Genomic DNA, 12,491 nt, shown 5'->3' with positions numbered 1-12,491 from the left:
ACGAAAACCACTTAAAGGTCGATAAATACCACTTAAAAGTCAATATATACTTAAAAAGTCAATATAATACGAAAACCACTTAAAAAGTCAATATAATACGAAAACCACTTAAAAAGTCAATATAATACGAAAACCACTTAAAAAGTCAATATAATACAAAAACCACTTAAAAAGTCAATATAATACGAAAACCAGAGGCCCATGGGCCTTAATGGTCACCTGACTGTTATATAGTATACAGTTTTAAGACAATACAAGGAACTTCATACTTGGTCAAGGGCATTCATTTTAACACACTTTATCTTGAATGGCGGTCAAAATAATTACTTTTAACAAAAATTGTAGCCCTTCATGTGAAAAGCTTGAGATTCTAATTTTATTTCAACATAGAAAATATTAAAAATAATTAATTGCATTCCAAAAAAAATTCTGGCAGTGTGTCCTATATGAAATGAAGCATTGATTGCTAAAAAAGCTAAATAAATTATTTCATGTTATTTTTGTGTTAATTAGACATATATTTGAATACGTATACATGATTTAACACCAATTATAGTTAAATTGGTGAGTATCATATATGCTCTGTTGGCGGTGGAGCATCTTTAACTTAAAATTCTCCGTAGGAAAGTATTACAGATTTTAAGGAAGGTCTTTAACTTAAAGTTATATTTCCTGCTAATTTCGTTGTAACGATATGTCGCTAAAAAATTGGATGTTTGAACATGGACATGCAACTTAATGATTTAGTTCCCCAAAAGTATATGTCGTTCTACAAGAGAGCCGAAACCTAGGGATCATGTATTCATGGTTTTGAATAAAGCACCTTCAATCACGGCCATGTTCAGTACCTTCGGGTTTTGTCGGAATTCCTAATCGTATCACATGGTGAGCCAGGTAACTAGCGTAAGCGCACATGTGTTTGTTTACGTTTTTCTTTTGACTAATATGAGCAAATCATGCTCATTGCTGGTATATGTCCACAGAGTGAGTATTTGAAACATCTAATTCACACATTGCCGTAAAATATTGTATTTCAAATATTGTAATGTGCGAGCGTTATTTTCTTTGTAGATCCAGTCTGCTGAGGTCGACCACATGTTTTGTTTATGAAATATTGTCGACACTCTTGGTTTCACAACTCCCATGTTACTTCGAGATTATCGCGACGATGTTTGGAGGAGTTTGGAATGATTCGGCATCTTTCAAGCCTATTTTTAATGTATACATGTTAAAAAATTTTTATAATTAAAAATACTTCCAATGCTGCAACTTTATAAAAAGAAGTAAAATTAGAAACTCAGACAGACGGAAAATGAGTATAACACTTAAACAGTTTTTACTATGGCAAAAAGAGCGAAAGTTATAGACCATACACTTTCAAAGTTCCCAATGGCATCAAAACGGAGACATAATTTCACCTCAGGAATATGTTTACTAGTGTTAAAATAGTATGTAGCTATAGTAGATGTGCTGGTTTGACCAGATTCGACTTTACATAGACATACATATTGAGTCCTTCTTGACGTTGTCAGGACAATGGCTGTAGATTTTAACATGCAAATATGGCAAATAATATAGGACGTCCCAATTGATACCAATGTACATATTGGGAATAATGGGTTGGTTTTTTTAAATGGTTAATATAAGAGTTTAAGTGAATTTCTACAAATCATTATGTTTTGCCCAAAATACAGAAGTTAAATATTTTTTTCTCAAAACTACTCTTCATTTAATGTTTAGTGTTCCTAAAAGAATATAATAGATGTATTTGAGATGATTGAATAGCCTTAAGCTTCCTATACATGCCATGTTATAATCTACAGCTGCCCTGCTTAGTTTAATGTTACCACAATTTCCAACTGTAATGTATGTATACCAGTTCCTACCGATTTTTAACTACAGAACACAAATGTGTACATGATTATGTTAAAACTACTATCATTCAAAAATAATTGAAGCATGCACCTGCATGAATTGATACACGTTTGAACACTGGCTAAAACACGTAACCAGTCTTTGTTAAATATGAAAAAAAGTTAAAGGCCCTTAAGGTTTCTAAAAATCATAGATAACATTAGAAAATATATATATTGATGGCCGAAGATGATGGTAACAACATGCAGCTTATGCAAGATATCCTGCGTAATATATGATAACAATTGGGTTCGTTTTGCCTTCTGGCGCAGTGTTAATAATCAGCTACCATGTAGTATTTAGGACGACGGCAGGAAACATAAAATGACCTGCGTTATGAAATTAGCATTTAATTTATTAATTAAATTGTTAAGAAGGTGATGGTAAGTTGTAGCATTTACGGTAAGTTAATAACTTTTGTGACTCTATAGAATTATCAAATCTCGTTTTAAAAATTAAAAGCTATTCGTAAAGGTAGTGGCCAGCCTTTAAGCAAAATAAAAGCATCTGTTAGATTATAATGCCATAACTGTCAAAACAAAATTGACATGTTATTTTTTCTTTCTGTTATCTAATTGTAAAACCATCATGTTTGATGAATTAGCTGTGAAAGCCGTTAAAATGGACAAGCATGGTACGAATGCCATAAGAGCACATTGAGGAATATATCGGACCCCTTAAACAATGTTTAATTTATAGGGGAAGAGTGCAATCGGGAAATTTCTAGACATGTCATACAAAACGCTTTAAATTGGACTTTTTTTTACTAGTGTTTTAGCGTTGTTTGGCATATGCAATAAGGTCTTTATTTTTGAGAAACAGGTTCTTATGTAGACCTTCTGTCACACTGTTTTATCGACCCCTTTTGATCTGATTATCAACTCCCAACATATGTATTCAATAGAAAACATTTTAATCAAAATGTAAAGAGAGATCATCTGTCATAAGGAAATCCCATTTGAAAATGATCCATCCCACTTTTATTAATTGTAGTTGGGCACCAGAATCACAATGACTGGTTCCTGTATTATCCAAGATCAGTAAACAATAATCATACATCTTTGGAATATGTTCGCAGTCGTAGATTCTACAATTATGAAAACTATAGCATCCACAGACTATATAGGTTATATATTTACTTTCGTTATTGGGGGACACATGGGAATACAAAACCTCGATCAATAAAAAAGATGATTTGGAAATCTGAACACATCACTACTGAAATCATTTACACTTTACTTTGACTTGATTTCTGATAATGAAATGAAAATGTATATATTATGTGTTCAAAACATGTATTTGAGTTGATGATGTATACAATGAATATGATTCATTTAGTTTTATTTAGAAATTTGCTATTACAAGGAAATATTATACGTGCAAAATACACAATTACACTTCTACGTTTTCAAAAGAAGTCTCGGCATAAGAGTTTCAGGTCACTTATTATATTTCCTTGTCAGCACGCGAAAGTCATGCATACAATATATACCAAAGGACTGACACATATCAATATATTATGGAAACGATCTATTGCTCAACTGAACATCCCTGACATAACAATGCATCCTATTTATATCCTATATTAATTCGCTTTACCGCTAACTCTACCCCTTATCCTACCATCTACTCATACTCTTTACCTTTTCCCTCTACTCTTAACCCTCTACCCAGCTACTCTAACATCTACCCTCTACTCCAACCCTTCTACCCCTACTCCAACCTCTACCCTCTATACCCCCTACTCTTAACCTCTACCTCTACTCCAACCCTTATACCCCCTATCCACCTTACCCTCTACTCAAACCCTCTACAACCCCCACTTGACGTTCATACCCGCTCTACTCTTAACCTCTACCCCTACTCCTAACCTTACCTCTAACCCCCTACTCCTTAATCTACCTCTCAACCCTCTACCCCCTACTCCTTACCTCTTCCCTTCTACTCCAACCTCTACCCCTACACTCTTCCCTCTAACCCTCTACTCCTTACCTCTCCCTTATACTCCAACTCTCTTACCCCCTGCGCCTCCTACCCCCTCTACCCCTACTCCTAATACCTCTACCCTCTACTCCAACCCTCTACCCCACTACTTACCTTACCTCTACTCCAACCTCTACTACTCCAACCCTCCTAACACCTTACTCTACTTAAACCTCTACCCTCTATCTATCCGAACATCTACCCTCCTCCAACCTCTAGCCCTCTTTACTCTACCAACCTACTCAACCGTAAACCGCTACTCCTTACCTTACCTCTCCCCCTACTCTACCCTCTACCCCTACCCTTACCCTTACCCCCCTACTCCTTACCTCTACCCTCTACTCGAACCCTCTACCCCCTACTCCAACGCTTACTCCTCTTACTTACCTCTACCCCTACCCCTACTATGATACTCCTAACCTCTACCCTCTACTCCAACCCTCTACCCCCCAACTAACCTACCCCCTCCTTACCTCTACCTCTACCCCTCTAACCACTCCTCTACTCCCTCTACCCCCTCTACTTACCTACCCTCCAACCCTCTACCCTCCTACTCCACTCTTACCCTCTACCCCTACCCCTCTACCTCCCCCCTACACCTCCTAACATCTGAACCCTCTACTCCCAACCCTCCACCTCCTACTCCACCTTTACTCTACCCTCTACCCCCTCTCCTACCTCTCCCCTCTATCTTACCTCCTCTACCCAACTCCTTACCCGCTACTCCTTACCCTACACCTTACCTCTACCCTCTACTCCTCTGTAACCTCCTCTACCCCTTAACCCCCCTACTCCTTTACCTCTACCCTCTACCCCCTACTCATACACCTCTAACCCTCTACCCCCCTACTCCATACTCTACCCTCTACTCCAACCCCTCTACCCCCTACTCCTTACCTCTACCCTCTACTCCAACCATCTACCCCCTATCCTTACCTCTACCTTCTACCTTACCTACTCTCTATACTCTAACCCTCTACCCACCTACCCCTTACTCCTTAACCCTCTACCTCCTACTCCAACCGTTACCCTTACCTCTAACCCTTACACTACCACTACCCCTACTCCTTACCTCTACCCCTCTACTCCAACCCTCTAACCTCTACTCCTCTTACCTCTGAACCCACTACTACCACCCTCTACCGCTACTCCTTACCTCTACCCTACCCCCTACTCCCATTACCCCAACTCTACCCCCTACTCCTTACCTCTACCCTCTACCTCCTTACCTCTACTTCCAACTCTCTACATATCAACACCTTCCACCCTCTACCCCCCTACTCCCTACCTCTACCACTCTACTCCAACCCTCTACCCTCTACTCCTTACCTCTACCTCTACCCCCTACCTTACCTTACCCTCTACTCCCTACCCTCTACCTCTTACCCTAACATCTACCCTCTACTCCAACCCTCTACCCCCTACTCCTAACCTCTACTACCCTCACTCCAACCTAATACCGCCACCCCTTTACCCCCTACTCTCTACCTCTTACCCCCTATCTCCTCTACCTCTACCCCCTACTCAATTACCTCTACCCCTACTTCCACCTCTACCCTCTACTCAACCCTCTTCCACTAACTGGCCTCCTTACCTCTACCCTCTGCTCCACACCTTCCCCCTACCCCCTACTCCTATGATCCTCTACCCTTACTACTCTAACCTCCTATCTTACACTACTCCCACTACTTCTTACCTCTTACCCCTACTCCTTACCTATACCCTCCTACTAAAACCCTCCTACCCCTACTCCTTACCTTACCTCTACTCCACACCTCTACTCCTTACCCTCCTACCCCTAACTCCCTTACCTCTTCCCTCTACCCCCTACTCTTACCTTACCCTCTACCCCACTACCTCTACCCTCTACTCCCCCTATCCTCTACTCCCCTACTCCCTACCTCTACCCACCTCCTACCTCTACCCTCTTCCCACTACTCCTTACCTGTACTCCTCTACTCCATCCCTCCCTACCGCATACTCCTTACTCCTCTACCTTACTCCTACTCCTCTACACTCTACTAACCTTCTACCCTTGCTACTCTTACCCTCTACCCCCTACTCCTAACCTTACCTCTACTCCACTCTTACTCTACCCATACCACTGCTCCTTACCCTCTACCCCTACTCCTTAACCTCTACCCTCTACTCCAACCCTCTACCCCTTCTCCACCTCTACTATCTCCACCCTCTACTATCATTACCTTCCTCTACCCCCTACTCCTTACCCTCTTCTGATACTCCTAACCTCTACCCTCTACTATCCACCTTCTACCCCCCTTAACTCCTTACCCCTCTACCCTCTACCCTTCCGTACTCCCTAACCTCCCCACTACCTCTACCCCTACACCTTACCTCTAACCCTCTACTCATTACCCTCTACCCACGTACTCCTCTACCTCTTCGCCTCTACCGCCCTTCTCCTTACCTCTACCCCCTACTCCTAGCCGACTCTACCCTTACCCCCCATTCCTCTATCCCCTACGCCTAACCTCTTTCCCTCGCTGCTCCTACCCTCTATCCCTTCTAACACCCCCCCTACTCCTTTCTCTTTCTGCCCTCGTACTCCTACCCTCTAACCAAGTACTCCTTACCTCTACCGTTCTACCCCTATACTCCCTTGCCAGTATCCCTCTACTCCCTTACCACACCTTAGTTTTCTATCCCCTACTCCTACCCTCTACTCCCTACTACTACCCTTGACCCGCTACCCTCTACCCTCAATCTATTTCAAATATTTTGATTAGAGAATATTTTCATATTGATAAATTTTCAGAATATGTTATTACATGACTTGATTTGATTGGTATGTTGTTGGATACCATTGGTATGTTGCTGGATACCCATTACTATATCTGTACTTCTCTACAGACTAGAAATGACAAATAGAAATGTCGATTTCTGCCATATATTTATGAAACAGGGACCTGGCACGAATTTTTTTAACCAACAGTATACATACAGCTATATACAACAATATATATTTATATATGTATACTGTTAGTTAAAAAATTTCGTGCCAGGTCCCTGTGATCAAATACTAAACAAACGCAACACAAACGATTAACTTAGTATGCATTCGCTATAAATTATTTTAATTCATGATGTCGACGTGATAACTACGAAAGCATTTTATCAAATGAAATGCTTTTCTCGTTAAAACGTATTAATTACGTAAATTATCTCATTTTAAAGAATTTGCTATATTTCCCGTTTGGGGCCCTGCCCCTCAGGCCCCTGGGGGCCAGGGTCACCATTTATACAAGTTTAGTTTCCCTTCACCCAAGGAAGCTCCAGACCAAATTAGAACTAAATCTCCCCATTCCTGCAGAAGAAGAATGTGCTATATTTAGCCTATTGGGCCCCGCCATACTTGCCCCTGGGGGAACAGCCCCATCGTTAATACAAGATTGGTTGCCCTTCACCAAAGGAAGCCTCAGACCAAATAAGAACTAAATCCCTTCATTCCTACAGAAGAAGAAGGATTTTAAACAACATGCTTTATTTCTCCTATTTGGCCCAGCCCCTGTGGGCGAGGGCCACCGTTTATGCAAGATTGGCTTCCCTTCACCCAAGGATGCTTCAGACCAAATTAGAACTAAATCCCATCATTCCATCAGAAGAAGTATTTTAAAGAATTTGCTATATTTCCCCTATTGGGCCCCGCCCAACTGGCCCCTTGGGGAACAGTTCCATCCTTAATTCAAATTGGTTGCACTTCACCCACAGAAGCGTCAGACTAAATTAGAACTAAATCCCTTCATTCCTACAGAAGAAGGATTTTAAAGAATTGCTATATTTTCCCTGTTAGGTCCGCCCCTCTGGCCCCTGGAGGGCCATGGTCCGTTTATACAAGTTTGATTGCCCTTCACCCAAGGAAGCTTCAGACCAAATTAGAACTAAATCCCTTCTGTCCTAAAAAAGAAGAAGGATTTTAAAGAATGTGCTATATTTTCCCTATTGCGCCGCTCCCTACTGGCCCCTGGGGGAACAGCCCACCATTAATACAAGATTGAATCCCCTTCATCCAAGGAAGCTTCACACCAAATTAGAATTAAATACCATCATTCCTGCAGAAGAAGAAGGATTTTAAAGAATATGCTATATTTCGCCTATTGGGCACTGCTCCTTTGGCCCCTGGGGGCCAGGGTCACCGTTTATTCAAGTTTGGTTTCCCTTAACCCAAGGAAGCTTCACACCAAATTAGAACTAAATCCCTGCATTCCTACAGAAGAAGAAGGATTTTTTAAAAATTGCTGTATTTCCCCTATTGGGTCCGCTCCCTTAGGCCCCTGGGGAGGCCAGGGACACCGTTTTTACAAGATTGGACACTGCGCTATCACCAACACAAACTTCACCCCAAGGAAGCCTTTCATAGACCAAATTAGAATTTCTAAATCCGACTTATCATTTCAAGATTCGGTTGCCCTTCAACCAGAAGAACCCACAAAATAGATTCTCTTTCATTCTAAGAATAAAATAGGATTTTGTCATAATTTGCTTTATTTCCGGTATGAAGCCCAGACCCCATGGCCCTGGGGGCAAGGGTCACCGTTTCTATACAAGTTTGGTTTTTCCTTCACCCAAGGAAGCTTCAGACCAAATTAGAACTAAATCTCTTCATTCCTACAGAAGAAGAAGGATTTTGTATAATTTGCTTCATTTCCCCTATTGGGCCAAGCCCACTTTGGACGCTGGGGGCGGGAATCGTTCACATGCAAGTATTGTGGTTGAGATTTCACCGTAGTAAGCTTCAACCAAATTGGAACTAAATCCCATCATTCCTAATCAGAAGAAGGATTTTAAAGAATTGCTATATTTCCCGTATTGGGCCCCTGCCCCCTCATAAGGGGGCCAGGGGTCACCGTTTATACAATCAAGATTGTCCCACTTCACCCAAGGAAGCTCTTCAGACCAAATTAGAACTAAATCTCCCCATTCCTGCAGAAGAAGAATGTGCTATATTTAGCCTATTGGGCCCCGCCATACTTGCCCCTGGGGGAACAGCCCCATCGTTAATACAAGATTGGTTGCCCTTCACCAAAGGAAGCCTCAGACCAAATAAGAACTAAATCCCTTCATTCCTACAGAAGAAGAAGGATTTTAAAGAACATGCTTTATTTCTCCTATTTGGCCCAGACCCTGTGGGCGAGGGCCACGTTTATGCAAGATTGGCTCACCTTCACCCAAGGATGCTTCAGACCAAATTAGAACTAAATCCCATCATTCCATCAGAAGAAGTATTTTTAAAGAATGTGCTTCATATTTCCCCTATTGGGGTCCCGCCCTGAACTGGCCCCTGGGGGAAACAGTCACCATCGTTTAATTCAAATTGGTTGCACTTCACCCACAGAAGCGTCAGACTACATGTAGAACTAAATCCCTTCATTCCTACAGAAGAAGGATTTTAAAGAATTGCTATATTTCCCCTATTAGGTCCGTCCCTCTGACCCCTGGGGGCCAGGGTCACCGTTTATACAATTTTGATTGCCCTTCACCCAAGGCAGCTTCAGACCAAATTAGAACTAAATTCCTTCTGTCCTACAAAAGAAGAAGGATTTTAAAGAATGTGCTATATTTTCCCTATTGGGCCCCGCCCTACTGGCCCCTGGAGGAACAGCCCACCATTTATATAAGATTGAATCCCCTTCATCCAAGGAAGCTTCACACCAAATTAGAATTAAATACCATCATTCCTGCAGAAGAAGAAGGATTTTAAAGAATTTTATGCTTTATTTCCCGTATTGGGCACCTAAGCCCCTTTGGCCCCTGGGGGGGCAAGGGTCACCGTTTATCTCAAGTTTGGTTTCCCCTTCACCCAAGGAAGCTTCAGACCAAATTAGGAACTAAATCCCATCATTCCTACAGAAGAAGAAGGATTTTAATAAAATTTGCTGTATTTCCCCTATTGGGTCCCGCCCCCTTAGCCCCTGGGGGGGCCGCAGGGTCACTGTTTATACAAGATTGGTTGCCCTTCACCCAAGGAAGCTTCAGATCAAATTAGAACTAAATCCCATCATTCCTACAGAAGAAGAAGGATTTTAAAGAATTTGCTATATTTCCCCTATTGGGCCCGACCCAAACTGGCCCTTGGGCCCCTGGGGGGAACAGGGGTCACCGTTTATACAAGATTGGTTTTTCCTTCACCCAGGAAGCTTCACACCAAATTAGAATTAAATCCCTTCATTCCTACAGAAGAAAGAAGGATTTTAAGAAGATTTGCTTATTTCCCCTATTTGGGTCCAGCCCCCTGGCCCTGGGGGGCCAGGGTCACCGTTTATTCAAGATTGACTTGCTTTCACCCAAGGAAGCTTTCAGACCAAATTAGAACTAAAATCCATCATTCCATACAGAAGAAGAAGGATTTTAAAAAATTTGCTATATTTTCCCCTATTGGGTCCCCGCCCCTTACTGGCCCCTGGGGAGGGTCACCGTTTTGATACAAGATTGGTTGCCCTTCACCCAAGGAAGCTTCAGACCAAATTAGAACTAAATCCCTTCATTCCTACAGAAGAAGAAGGATTTTAAAGAATGTTGCTATATTTCCCCTATTGGGGGGGGGGGCCCGCCCCCTGACCCTCAAGGCCCCTGGGGGCCAAGGGTCACCGTTTATACAAGTTCATTTAAAAGATTGGGCTTATTTTCCTTCACCGCACAAGGAAGCTTCAGACCAAATTTAGAAAACTAAATCCCTTCATTCCCTACAGAAGAAAGAAGGATTTTTAAAGAATTTGCTATATTTCCCTATTAAGGTTCCCGCCCCTCAGGCCCCTGGGGGGGGGGCAGGGTCACCGTCTTTATACAAGATTGATTGCCCTTCCACCCAAGGAAGCTTCAGACCAAATTAGAACTACTAAATCCCTTCATGTCCTAAAAAGAAAAGGATTTTAAAGAATGTGCTATATTTTCCCTATTTGGCCCCGCCCTACTGTGCCCCTGGGGGAACAGGGTACCATTTATACAAGATTGAATCCCCTTCACCCAAGGAAGCTTCACACCAAATTAGAATTAAATACCATCATTCCTGCAGAAGAAGAAGGATTTTTAAATGAATTTGCTATATTTCCCCTATTGGGCCCGCCCCTTTGGCCCCTGGGGGCCAGGGTCACCGTTTATTCAAGTTTGGTTGCCCTTCACCCAAGGAAACTTCACACCAAAATTAGAACTAAATTCCCTGCTTTCCTACAGAAGAAGAAGGATTTTTAAAAAATTGCTGTATTTCCCCCTATTGGGTCCCCGCCCCTTAGGCCCCTGGGAGGCCAGGGACACCGTTTTTACAAGATTGGTTGCCCTTCACCCAGGAAGCTTCAGACCAAATTAGAACTAAATCCCATCATTCCTACAGAAGAAGATTTTAAATAATTTGCTATATTTCCCGTATTAAGCCCGACCCTCAGCCCCTGGGGGGCAAGGGTCACCGTTTATACAAGTTTGGTTATCCTTCACCCAAGGAAGCTTCAGGACCAAATTAGAACTAAATCTCCTTCATTCCTTACAGAATAAGAAGGATTTTGTAAATAATTTGCTTCATTTCCCCTATTGGGCCCGCCCCTGGGGGGGCGCAGGGTCCCACTGTTAATACAAGAATGGGTTGCCCTTTACCAAAGGAAGCTTCAGACCAAATAAGGACTAAATCCCTTCATTCCTACAGAAGAAGAAGGATTTTAAAGAACAATGCTATTATTTTTCTCCTATTTGGCCCATGCCCCCCTGTGGGCGAGGGTCACCGTTTATGCAAGATTGGTTCCCCTTCACCTAAGGAAGCCTTCAGACCAAATTAGAACTAAATCCCATCATTCCATCAGAAGAAGAAGTATTTTAAAAATTTGCTATATTTCCCCTATTGGGCCCCCGCCCAACTGGCCCCTGGGGGGCAATAGTCCACCATACATCGTTTAATTCAAATTGGTTGAAAAGATACCTCACCCAAGGAAGGCGGGGATTTTAAAGAATTTGCATCAGACTAACATGTAAATTTAGAACTAAATCCCTTCATTCCTACAAGGAGGTTTTTAATGAAGAAGAAGAAGAGGGATTTTAAAGAATTGCTACTTATATTTCCCCTATTAAAGGTCCGTGCCCTCTGACCCCTGGGGGGGCAGGGTCACCGTTTATACAAGTTTGATTGCCCTTCACCCAAGGAAGCTTCAGACCAAATTAGAACTAAATCCCTTCTGTCCTACAAAAGAAGAAGGATTTTAAAGAATGTGCTATATTTTCCCTATTGGGCCCCGCCCTAATGGCCCCTGGGGGTACAGCCCACCTTTATACAAGATTGGTTTCACTTCACCAAAGGAAGCGTCAGACTAAATTAGAACTAAATCCCTTCATTCCTACAGAAGAGGGATTTTAAAGAATTTGCTTTTATTTTCCCTATAGGGCCCCGCCATCAGGCCCCTGGGGGGGGGGGGGGGGGGCAAGGGTCACCGTTTATATTCAAGATTAAATTGCCCTTCATCCCAAGGAAGCTTCATACCAAATTGGAACTAAATCCCTGCATTCCTGCAGAAGAAGAAGGATTTTAATAAGAATTTGCTATATTTCCTACAGAAGAGGGATTTTAAATAATTTGCTTTTATTTCCCCTATTTGGGC

The sequence above is a fragment of the Argopecten irradians genome, chromosome 10 (genome assembly GCF_041381155.1).
Source record: "Argopecten irradians isolate NY chromosome 10, Ai_NY, whole genome shotgun sequence".
In the NCBI taxonomy this organism is placed as follows: Eukaryota; Metazoa; Mollusca; class Bivalvia; order Pectinida; family Pectinidae; genus Argopecten; species Argopecten irradians.
Note: the sequence above shows the minus strand (reverse complement) of the source record.